This window comes from Schistocerca gregaria, chromosome 1 (genome assembly GCF_023897955.1).
Source record: "Schistocerca gregaria isolate iqSchGreg1 chromosome 1, iqSchGreg1.2, whole genome shotgun sequence".
Taxonomy (NCBI): domain Eukaryota; kingdom Metazoa; phylum Arthropoda; class Insecta; order Orthoptera; family Acrididae; genus Schistocerca; species Schistocerca gregaria.
In genome coordinates, this window is record NC_064920.1 from 236,037,695 (window position 1) to 236,050,098 (window position 12,404).

Consider the following 12,404-nt stretch of genomic DNA (forward strand, 5'->3'; position numbering starts at 1 on the left):
ATTATGGAAATAGAAGAGGATGCAGATGAAGATGAAATGGGAGATATGATACTGCGTGAAGAGTTTGACAGAGCACTGAAAGACCTGAGTCGAAACAAGGGCCCCGGAGTAGCAAAATTCCATTGGAGCTACTGACGGCAATACTGACCGTACGACTTATCTTAGAAGCTAGATTAAGGAAGGGCAAACCTACGTTTCTAGCATTTGTAGACTTAGAGAAAGCTTTTGACAATGTTGACTGGAATACTCTCTTTCAAATTCTGAAGGTGGCAGGGGTAAAATACAGGGAGCGAAGGGTTATTTACAATTTGTACAGAAACCAGATGGCAGTTATAAGAGTCGAGGGACATGAAAGAGAAGCAGTGGTTGGGAAGGGAGTAAGACAGGGTTGTAGCCTCTCCCCGATGTTATTCAATCTGTATATTGAGCAAGCAATGAAGGAAACAAAAGAAAAATTAGGAGTAGGTATTAAAATCCATGGAGAAGAAATAAAAAATTTGAGGTTCGCCGATGACATTGTAATTCTGTCAGAGACAGCAAAGGACTTGGAAGATCAGTTGAACGGAATGGATAGTGTCTTGAAGAGAATAGAAGCTTTCGAAATGTGATGCTACAGAAGAATGCTGAAGATTAGATGGGTAGATCACATAACTAATTAGGAAGTATTGAAAAGGATTGGGGAGAAGAGAAGTTTGTGGCACAACTTGACCAGAAGAAGGGATCGGTTGGTAGGACATGTTCTGAGGCATAAAGGGATCACCAATTTAGTATTGGAGGGCAGCGTGGAGGGTAAAAATCGTAGAGGGAGACCAAGAGATGACTACAATACGCAGATTCGGAAGGATGTAGGTTGCAGTGGGTACTGGGAGATGAAGAGGCTTGCACAGGATAGAGTAGCATGGAGAGCTGTCCTTCGACGCGGTGCTGTCATACTTGCAGAAAAAAAATCGCTTTGAGTATTAGCCTCTTAAGGAAACCGCGCCTGCTCCTCATCAGCGATTTCATAGAAATTTATGGTATTTGAAGAGATTGGCTAGAAATTAAAGTAACAGAAATGGGGCTCCAGATGGCGAAGCATCTAGAAAGAGACATGAGCCTGTAATCTTCCCGTCACTTATCGACCTTAATGACAATGAAACCAGTATCAAACCAGTCTCAGGACTGAAGACCACAACAACAACAACAACAACATCGACTTTTCAATTTTTTAACAACTTTGTAATTTTATGTACACGTATTATTGGTTTTTATTTATATGTAGACCGGAAAAACAGTTACTGATCCCCACGTGAAATTACGCTGCGATTCGTGAGGAGGTGACTACAATTTTCTTCAGGTATTCCACACCCAGCAGAAATAACACATTAATAATTGGATAACGTAGAGCTATTAGTATGAGAAAATGCCAATGTCTGTGATATGTCCACTGTTCCTGATAATCGTAGTTAGTTACTATCGAATTAATTTCAGGTCATTTAGCAAGACGGACAATGTACTATGTTGGAAGACTTTTTGTCAAACTAGCAGCCTATACATGCAATCCTGTGAAATCTGTTATCACCCTGGAAGCTGGAAGGCGACAGTGTGCTTTGCGTACTCATCGCCTGGACGTAGAAGGAAGGCCAGCACAGAAATACCAAGAATGTTGAGATCAAATTCCTGCTTAATCTTCACCCGATTGTATTGGCCCAAGTGTTGCTAAACAAAATAAGCCAAACAATGGCAGAGTAGTCTTCAGCCTCATCTTCACCATGCACACACTACAGGTTAAGCACCTGGCGTCGTCAGTGTACTCGACATTGTGTGTTTTCGACCAATTGGTGATATGCAACTTACTGTTTCATTGTGAGAAATGACCTTTCGCATTTCCTGCGTTCAGAAAGTGACTCAGCTAGACCTCCATTCACTGACGGTGTCTATTCTTGTCGGGTTTGAAATGGATTGGCTCTATACAGGTGTGATACCCATCCCTGTCGGTTACATCTTAATATGGCCCTTGCTCTTTCGCCGCGTTACACGGGTGCGAATGGTAATCCTTTCCTTGCAGTCCACAGTGATAACACAAGCCGGGGAAATTACCGTGTTGTCTTCGGCACCTCGAAACACAGTAGCTCGTATCTGCCATTTTATCACGTCTTCACATCGACCCATCTTATTAAGCTGATGCCGTACAACTGACTGGCTTATACGCCTCCTCCACTCACGTAAATTACATCAGCGATGGAGCGTAATTCGGCCACAGTATAACAATTCTATGCTAGTTACAGTACTCTTAGGGGACCAATGCCTTCTTTTTAAGGGGGGGTGCCTAATATTACGTTATATGGGCTTATGATGCGTTGTAACACCGTAGTGATTCCTCGTCACATAGGCAAATGTCTGAAGATCTGAACCACTTCCAAATTTATTAGTTGCACCGTGGCTATAATTTAACTGACGGTGTTATGAGAGCCGTAGTGCGGGTTGCATAAACCGCAGGTCGCTGGAACATAGTAGGAATGTTGAGTAATCGGTGCACTCGCAGAGTATGTGGGAAAAAAAATAGTAGTCCCGCTCCTGCCAAGTGAAAACATGGCACCGTAAGCAGTCAAAATATAGTGTGAGTGTACAAAATGGAGAGAAAGGTCATACACATGATAACGGTGCTTCCGGCACGTTTATTAGGATATGATCACAAGTTACAGCATGAGTTTAATATTGTCTCCCGACAGAGCAACACGCTGCACCTCCAACACAGCGTGAAGCAGCTTGTGAAACAACATCACATAGATAAATTGAGTGCAGTGGACGTTCCTGCACATTATGTGGCTTAGTAGGACCCTGTATGCGAAAGGTCTGTGCCTTCATGGCACCACGAATAGTAAAATGTGCCTCGTATGTCCAAAGAAATTCCACAGCTACATGCCATTCTTAGTCATTCGTTCCAAAGAACGAACTGCAAAGTCACTTCTTTGTAGCCTATCTTGGAGCTTCATTTGGTGCACCTTCAGAAACTTGCAAAGATATCAGTGTAAACTGCACCGCAAGATCTTTGGAACTATTGGCCAAGGAAGAGACAGCTCCTGTGATACAGCTCGAGCTCTGGCTGCAGAAGCGAAGGTAGTGTTGCAACTACAGCTACAGCATCTTGATCGACAACTGCCAAGCGATAGGGCCTCCACCCTCTCCCTGCGGCACCACCTGAGACACTAGTTTCTTGAAATTTCTTGCTCATATTCTTTAGCCCATTTACTGACATGCGCCCTCTTAACAGCTGTTTCCGTCACAGATGTTGCCCGAGTGCTGTTACTGCAACCGCTGTGATAAAAAACTTTACCGCCAGTGAAAGGTATTCCCTCTCAAAAGCCATAGCGTTTTGTACGGGTAGCGTCAACCATCTTAATCCTTCATACCATCTATCACTTCACAAAAAGAAATAACACGCGTCACCATGCGGAAAACAGCATACTGACGTCTAAACAGCAAGCATTTCACGTTCTGAATGCTCTCAGCGCCATATCTTCGCCTGTTGGCACAGATAAAACTGCTAATTTTTTCAGCATATCCGCAAGTGCACCGATTGATCAACATACCTACAATGCTTCAGCGTCCTCAAATGTAAGAAGACCGAACTGCAGCGTTCGGAACGCTGAATTTTCGTCCAGCGTCAATAGGAGTGGGGAGGGGCGGGGGGGGGGGGGGGAAATAATGTAAATTTTATGTACAAGAAGTTCCCTAGGAACAACATTGTAAGTCGATACCAGCCACTGGAGGACATAAATGGTAATTGGTTATATTTAAAGATAAACATTTTAACATGTGGAAGTCTTGTATTCTTTGTGTTCTGGAGCTTGTAAATATTAATTAAAAACACTGACATATTTCTGTTATTTATCTATAGGCTGAAGAAAAAGTCAAAATTGAAACTAGCGTCTTTATGGATATATGTTCTGCAAAACGGATAACGAATATAGTAAAAGGAATTAATAAGATGTGATGTCTGATGCTGTAGTTTTTAACGCATCTTAAAGGAGAACATTTAGGAAGCGAGAAAAATTTCCAAAATTTTTGAATTATGTTTAAATTTGGTTGTAAATCGTTATCTGCTCTCATTCTTCAATACTAAAAGAATATAGTCTGGTTAATCTGTGTGTCGTGATGTACGATTCCTCAAACGGTATACACATTTTCTAACTTTAATACCTGACTTCATGACTTATTGACCTTTAACAAAAGATTTTATCTCTTAATGATTTGCTTACGACACCATTTTAAATTATAAAATTTGGTTTTTAATTACACGAAATACTGAAAATCAAATTTTTACTGCCCCTGAAAGTCGTTAGAAAGGCAACTGGAGACGATCGCAGGTTGCCTTTTTAACCTTTCAGTAGTACAGATTATAAAATAAGACTGCATTATTATATGGCAGGAACGCCTCTTAGCAAGTGGATGTGGGAGAATGCGATTCTACAGGACAGATAAAATAAAAAGCCTTAAGAAAAAGACGCCTTTCACGGCACAACTGAGCAAAGCAAAGCACTTCACCGCTCTGCGTAAGAATGCGAACACCTATACTTTCGGGACGAGATTCATTAAGGCACCCAGCGAATTTACGTCTCATAAGCGGCCTTTGAGAAAACAAAATGAAAAATAAAAAGCGCAGTTTTCCGAGTAAAGGGCTCCTACATTACCCGTTTCGCATAATGCAGTTACGTCTTCACCTTCACCGTGGGAGAGGTTTTGTTGTTTTTAATTTAAGACTTTCATTATTAAAATAACGACAGCCGCAATTTCCATTTTATGGTGTCATTATGCGGTTTAATTCCCGGTGTGCAGGCCTGTGTAATGGGAACCAGGCCGGCGAGGAGGGCCGCGACGGCAGCGCCGCGTGCGGCGGCTTGGGGAAACAAAGCGGGCCAGGAAGACGCTCTCAGGCAAGGTCGCGTATCACTTGCCGAGTAATGAGTCGTCTGTGGGCTGCGAGGCTCGAGGTAATTGATGTGGCGAGGGGAGGCTTAAGCGTGCGCCGAGGACCACGAGGGCATTGTGCCTCAAGAACTGCGTTTAGAGGCCAACGTCTCTAAGTAAAACTTTGCCCTATGTCGGCGTGTATCTAACGTAAAGCCAAAATTCGTGTAACCAGAAAATAAAACTGGAACACACCCAGCTAGCGTATCCGTTTGCAGAATGAAGATGTGACGTCCGTACACTATATCCAATGTCTTCTCACGCATTGTTCGATGTTGAAAAAATGATATGAAGATTTCCGGAGTCAACTATGCGCCACGATATCTAGACTAGGCAACTGCCAGTTGTCCTCAGGTGAGCCATCGAAGACTGACGAAGACGTCCTTCGTTCCATAGTGTACAGTGTGACCCTTTGTTGTTCTTTTGGTCTTCAGCCCTGAGACTGGTTTGATGCAGCTCTCCATGCTATACTATCCTGTGCAAGCTTCTTCATCTCCCAGTACCTACTGCAGCCTACATCCTTCTGAATCTGCTTAGTGTATTCATCTCTTGGTGTCACTCTACGATTTTTACCCTCCACGCTGCCCTCCGATACTAGATTGGTGATTCCTCGATGTCTCAGAACATGTCCTACCAACCGATCCCTTCTTCTAGTCAAGTTGTGCCACGAGCTCCTCCCCAATTCTATTCAATACCTCCTCGTTATGATGCTTTAAACTTTCACGGATGATGGAGAAGGGCAAATTACTCTGGTCCGGACACGAGCGAAAATCGTTCTGATATCCCTGACAGTGGAATACACTTTGAGGTGACAAAACCCATGGGTTACGTCCTACTGTGGCCCGGTGACATGACGCATTGTCACCCACAAAAATTTTCTTAATGCTTGGTGGCATCGAGTACATGAATGGCCGGAAAAGGTCTTCAACTAGTCGAAAATAACTATTTCCATCCAATCATAGTCTCAGCTGAACCATTGAACTTACTCCATTCCATGAAAAAACAGCCCACACTAGTATGGAGCAAACCGCCAGCTTGTCATGTACCTTGTTGAGAGCTTGGCTCCATGGATTCGTGGGGTCGCGCCACACGCGAATCCCACTTTCAGCTCTTAATAACTGAGACTTATCAGACGATGCCACAGTTTTCCAGTCTTCTGGCGTCCAACCGATACGGTAACGAGTCAAGGAGGGGCGCTGCCGGGGATGTCGTGCAGTTATCAAAGGCAATTCGGGCCGATCGTCTGCTGCCATAACACATTAATTCCAAATTTGGCTGGGCTGTCTGAATGGATATGTTTGTCGTACGCCCCACTTGGAGTTCCGCGTTTCTCTCATGCAGTACTGCTTGTCTTTTTGCACTGACAACTCTACACAAACACCGCTGCCCTCGGTCGTTAAGCGAAGGCCGTCGTTCAGTGCTTTGTTCGTGGTGAGAGGTAATTTCTGAAATTTAGTATTCTCGTCACACTCTTGATACTGTGGATCCCGGAATACTGAATTTCCTGAAGATTTCCGAAATGGAATGTCCCATGCGTCTAGCTCCAACTACCATTCCGCGTTGAATATCTGTTAATTCCCGCCATCCTCTCATTATCCCGTCGGATACCTTTCCATATGAATCACCTGAGTATAAATGACAACTCCGGCAACGCACTGCCCTTTTATACCGTGCGTGCCCGATACTGACGCCATTTGTACATGTTGTTGCTAAGTTCGTTGGTACGCAACTTTCAGAAGTGGTAGTTTGGACAAAACATAAAAAAATTTCAGTAAATATGGGCTCTAAAATATATACCTTAAGACCTATGAGCACTTCCTCATCTGAGGACATCATTAAACCAAACTCTTGTGTAGAAAGACGAGCTTGTAAAGTCTGAAAGGGATGTTGAATAAGCAAGCGTCTTATAGGTTAAAGACACTGATACAAATAGGATTAGAAAGAACGAAGTATGATGAAAGGTTGACACAGCCGAAGAGTTTGCAGTATAAGAAATGCGTTTCACAGTACCTAAAATGATCAAGTGCTCAAAGCTCTTAAGGTAAGCATTTTACAGTCCATCTTAACTGGATTTTTTTGTTTTGTTTTGTTTCGGTCAACACTACCACCTCTGTACGTTGCCTATTTTACCGCCCCTAGTGATAACATTACCAGTACATCGTCAGAGGTGTCAGGAAGATTTTCGCTTACAACTTTCAACTTCACATTTATAAGATTACCATTCTCCACCATCCCTGAAAGTTTGTAATATCATCACAGAATTGTTCTTTGTAGTGCCCTGTGAGTATTCCGCTCAATGTATCAAGGTCATGGTGACAGACGGATGACAGAACGCGGCAGCGATCTCTCTGATGGATCTACAAAACTATTCTCAACGTTCCTGCTCGCCGTAGCCATCGGCGTACTCTATAGTCATCGACTGGAATAAATAGCAGAGGTGATAGTGTTCAACGCATTATCCAAATGGTAGCCGGTCTGAAAATCCTTGATTCCACGGAGTCTTTAATAATGGAATGGGAAAACTGTGTTTTGTGGCAAAAACTACTGTTCTATCATACTCCGCTGGGCGGGGTAGCCTGGCGGTCTTAGGAGTCTCGTCGCGGTTCGCGCGGCTAGCCCCGTCGGAGGTCCGAGTCCTCCCTCCGACGTGGGTGTATGTGTATTGTCCTGAGCGTAACTTAGTTTAAGTTAAATAAAGTACTGTATAAACCTAGGGCCGATGACCATAGCAATTTGGTCCCATAGTCCTTACCACAAATATCCAATTTCTATCATACTCCATTGAATGTGTGGTGGAGGTACATTGTTTGACACAGTTGGCATGCTTGCTTGCCAACAACGAGTGCAGCGTTGATGTTCGGTGCAGTATCATTCTACAGTGTCTGTGGTGTGGCGTATGTATGTCATAGCACTATGGAGTGGTATTTCGAAAATGTCAGCCTTCCGTAACAACAAACTGTCCTTCACTAATCCAAGCGTGAAAAGTAAGGAGGAATTTAAAAATTCACAAGAGTACGAGAACATTGAAAAGTTGTCATCATGCATTTTGGCGAAAATATATATATATATATATATATATATAGTGCATGCGATAATAAATAATAATTCTGACGCTGGTAAAAGTAAACGATACTAGAAGCGCAAACCGGGTGCGCAAAGGAGATATTTGCGAGATTATTTTGAGTGTGCGGCTACGACCTGCTGCAGACTTCACTGTGAAATATTCTCCTTGTTATTACAAATGTATCTCAAATGTATAACGCGAAGTCAAATGAAAACGAGGTAGATGAAGAAAAATCTCGAAACGTGCGAATAGAATTCGCGCTCTGAGCGTCCGCACAAACATAAATATGTATATAAGACAGATAATAATAATAATAATAATAATAATAATAATAATTTAACAGTTACATTGCAGACCCATACACATTCCCTGATACACTTACACATGGAATAACTTATATGAAACCTAAAGATCAAGCAGACACAGCAAACCCAGCTAAATGCCGCCCGATAACATGCCTACCAACAATATACAAAATATTTACTTCAGTCATTACACAGAAATTAATGACACATACAACACAGAACAGAATTATAAATGAAGAAGAAAAAGGCTGTTGCAAAGTAGCACGAGGATGTAAAGAGCAACTGATAATAGATGCAGAGGTGACATATCAATCTAAAACTAAGCAAAGATCGCTACACTATGCATACATTGATTACTGAAAAGATTTTGATAATCTTCCCCACTCATGGTTACTACAAATATTGGAAATACACGAAGTAGATCCTAAATTGATACAGTTCCTAAACATAGTAATGAAAAATTGGAAAACCACACTTAATATCCAAACAAATTCAAATAATATCACATCACAGCCAATACAGATTAAGCGTGGAATACACCAAGGACACTCATTAAGTCCTTTCTGGTTCTGCCTTGCTCTGAACCCACTGTCCAACATGCTAAGTAATACAAATTATGGATACAATATTACTGGAACATACCCACGCAAAATCACACATTTCCTGTACATGGATGATCTAAAACTACTGGCAGCAACAAATCAACAACTCAACCAATTACTAAAGATAACAGAAGTATTCAGCAATGATATAAATATGGCTTTTGGAACAGACAAATGTAAGAAAAATAGCATAGTCAAGGGAAAACACACTAAACAAGAAGATTACATATTGGATAGCCACAGCGACTGCATAGAAGCGATGGAAAAAACAATACCTATAAATATCTAGGATACAGAAAAAATAGGAATACATAATAGAAATATTAAAGAAGAACTAAAAGAAAAATGTAGACAAAGACTAACAAAAATACTGAAAACAGAATTGACAGCAAGAAACAAAACAAAAGCTATAAATACTTATGCTATACCAATATTGACCTACTCATTTGGAGTAGTTAAATGGAGTAACACAGACCTAGAAGCACTCAATACACTTACACGATCACAATGCCATAAATATAGAATACATCACATACATTCAGCAACAGAAAGATTCACATTAAGCACAAAGGAAGGAGGAAGGGGATTTATCGACATAAAAAACCTACATTATGGACAGGTAGACATTTTAAGAAAATTCTTTCTAGAACGAGCAGAAACTAGCAAAATACACAAAGCAATCACCCATATAAATACATCGGCTACAGCACTGCAATTTCATAACCACTTCTACAACCCTTTAGATCACATAACATCAACAGATACGAAGAAAGTAAATTGGAAAAAGAAAACCCTACATGGCAAGCACCCGTATCATCTAACACAGCCACACATCGATCAAGACGCATCCAACACATGGCTACGAAAAGGCAATATATATAGTGAGACGGAAGGATTCATGATTGCAATACAGGATCAAACAATAAACACCAGATCTACATCTACATCTACATTTATACTCCGCAAGCCACCCAACGGTGTGTAGCGGAGGGCACTTTAGGTGCCACTGTCATTACCTCTCTTTCCTGTTCCAGTCTAGTATGGTTCGCGGGAAGAACGACTGTCTGAAAGCCTCCGTGCGAACTCTAATCTCTCTAATTTTACATTCGTGATCTCCTCGGGAGGTATAAGTAGGGGGAAGCAATATATTCGATACCTCATCCAGAAACGCACCCTCTCGAAACCTGGCGAGCAAGCTACACCGCGATGCAGAGCGCCTCTCTTACAGCAAGCATATTATTAAAGATCCTAATACCACAACAGATAAATGCAGACTTTGCAAACAACAAATAGAAACAGTAGATCACATCACAAGCGGATGTACGATACTAGAAAATACCGAGTACCTCAGAAGACATGACAATGCAGCAAAAATAATACATCAACAGCTTGCCTTACAACATAAACTTATAAAACAACACGTTCCCACATACAAGTATGCACCACAAAATGTACTGGAGAATGATGAACACAAATTGTACTGGAACAGAACCATCATAACAGATAAAACAACACCACATAACAAACCTGACATCATGCCCACCAATAAAAGGAAGAAATTAACACAACTAATCGAAATATCCATACCCAATACTACAAATATACAAAAGAAAACAGGAGAAAAATTGAAAAATACATCCAACTGGCTGAGGAAGTCAAGGATATGTGGCATCATGATAAAGTTGACATTATACCAATTATACTATCAACTGCAGGAGTCATACCACATAATATCCACCAGTACATCAATGCAATACAGCTACATCCAAACTTATATATACAACTTCAGAAATCCGTAATTATTGATACATGTTCAATTACCCGAAAGTTCCTAAATGCAATATAACATATACCGTACAGTTAAAAGGAAGTCACGCTTGATCAAGTTCCCCGTCACTTTCTACTTTTGACCAGACATAACGTCTCAGATATGAAAGAAATAATAATAATAATAATATCTTGATGCTCTACGGCCTGATGCAAGTCTTTCTACTGTACGCCACTTCGGTGACATGTGTGTCCATAACCTACCCCAAAATCAAAAAATGTTCAAATATGTGATAAATCTTATGGGACTTAACTGCTAAGGCCATCAGTCCCTAAGCTTACACACTACTTAACCTAAATTATCCTAAGTACAAACACACACACCCATGCCCGAGGGAGGACTCGAACCTCCGCCGGGACCAGCCGCACCCCTAAATCGTTTCAGGTAAATGCTTGGATGATTCTTTTGAACGGGCACAGCCGAGTGCCTTCCCCATATTTCCTTAATCCGACGGGACTGATGACCTCGCTGTTTGGTCCCCTCCCCCAAATCAACCAACAAACTATCTAACCTAGTTATCCAACTGGGGAAGCGGGACCAACAGTTTAACATGGAAGCCGAAACACATGTTGCTTCTGGCGACACGTCACATCGCTGCAACGTGAAGACTGCACTGAAATGAACAGTGAAAAATCCATGGTCCCACCGGAAAGCTTTTGACACCGTTCCTTACAAGCGACTTCCAATCAAGCTGCGGGCCTATGGGGTGTCGTCTCAGTTGTGCGACTGGATTCGTGATTTCCTGTCGGGAAGATCGCAGTTCGTAGTAATAGACGGCAAATCATCGAGTAAAACTGGAGTGATATCAGGTGTTCCCCAGGGAAGCGTCCTGGGACATCTGCTGTTCCTGATCTATATAAATGACCTGGGTGACAATCTGAGCAGTTCTCTTAGGTTGTTCGCAGATGATGCTGTAATTTACCGTCTAGTAAGGTCATCCGAAGACCAGTATCAGTTGCAAAGCGATTTAGATAAGATTGCTGTATGGTGTGGCAGGTGGCAGTTGACGCTAAACAACGAAAAGTGTGAGGTGATCCATATGAGTTCCAAAAGAAGTCCTTTGGAATTCAATTGCTCGGTAAATAGTACAATTCTCAAGGCTGTCAATTCAACTAAGTACCTGGGTGTTAAAATTACGAACAACTTCAGTTGGAAAGACCACATAGATAATATTGTGGGGAAGGCGAGCCAAAGGTTGCGTTTCATTGGCAGGACACTTTTAGAAGATGCAACAAGTCTACTACAGAGACAGCTTACACTACACGCGTTCGTCCTCTGTTAGAATATTGCTGCACTGTGTGGGATCATCACCAGGTGGGATTGACGGAGGACATCGAAAGGGTGCAAAAAATGGCAGCTCGTTTTGTATTATCACGTAATAGGGGAGAGGGTGTGGCAGATATGATACCCGAATTGGGATGGAAGTCATTACAGCAAAGACGTTTTTCGTCGCGGCGAGATCTTTTTACGAAATTTCAGTCACTAATTTTCTCTTCCGAATGCGAAAATATTTTGTTGAGCAAAACCTACATAGATAGGAATGAACATCAAAATAAAATACGAGAAATCAGAGCTCGAACAGAAAGGTTTAGGTGTTCGTTTTTCCCGCGCACTGTTAGGCAGTGGAATGGTAGAGAGATAGTATGATTGTGGTT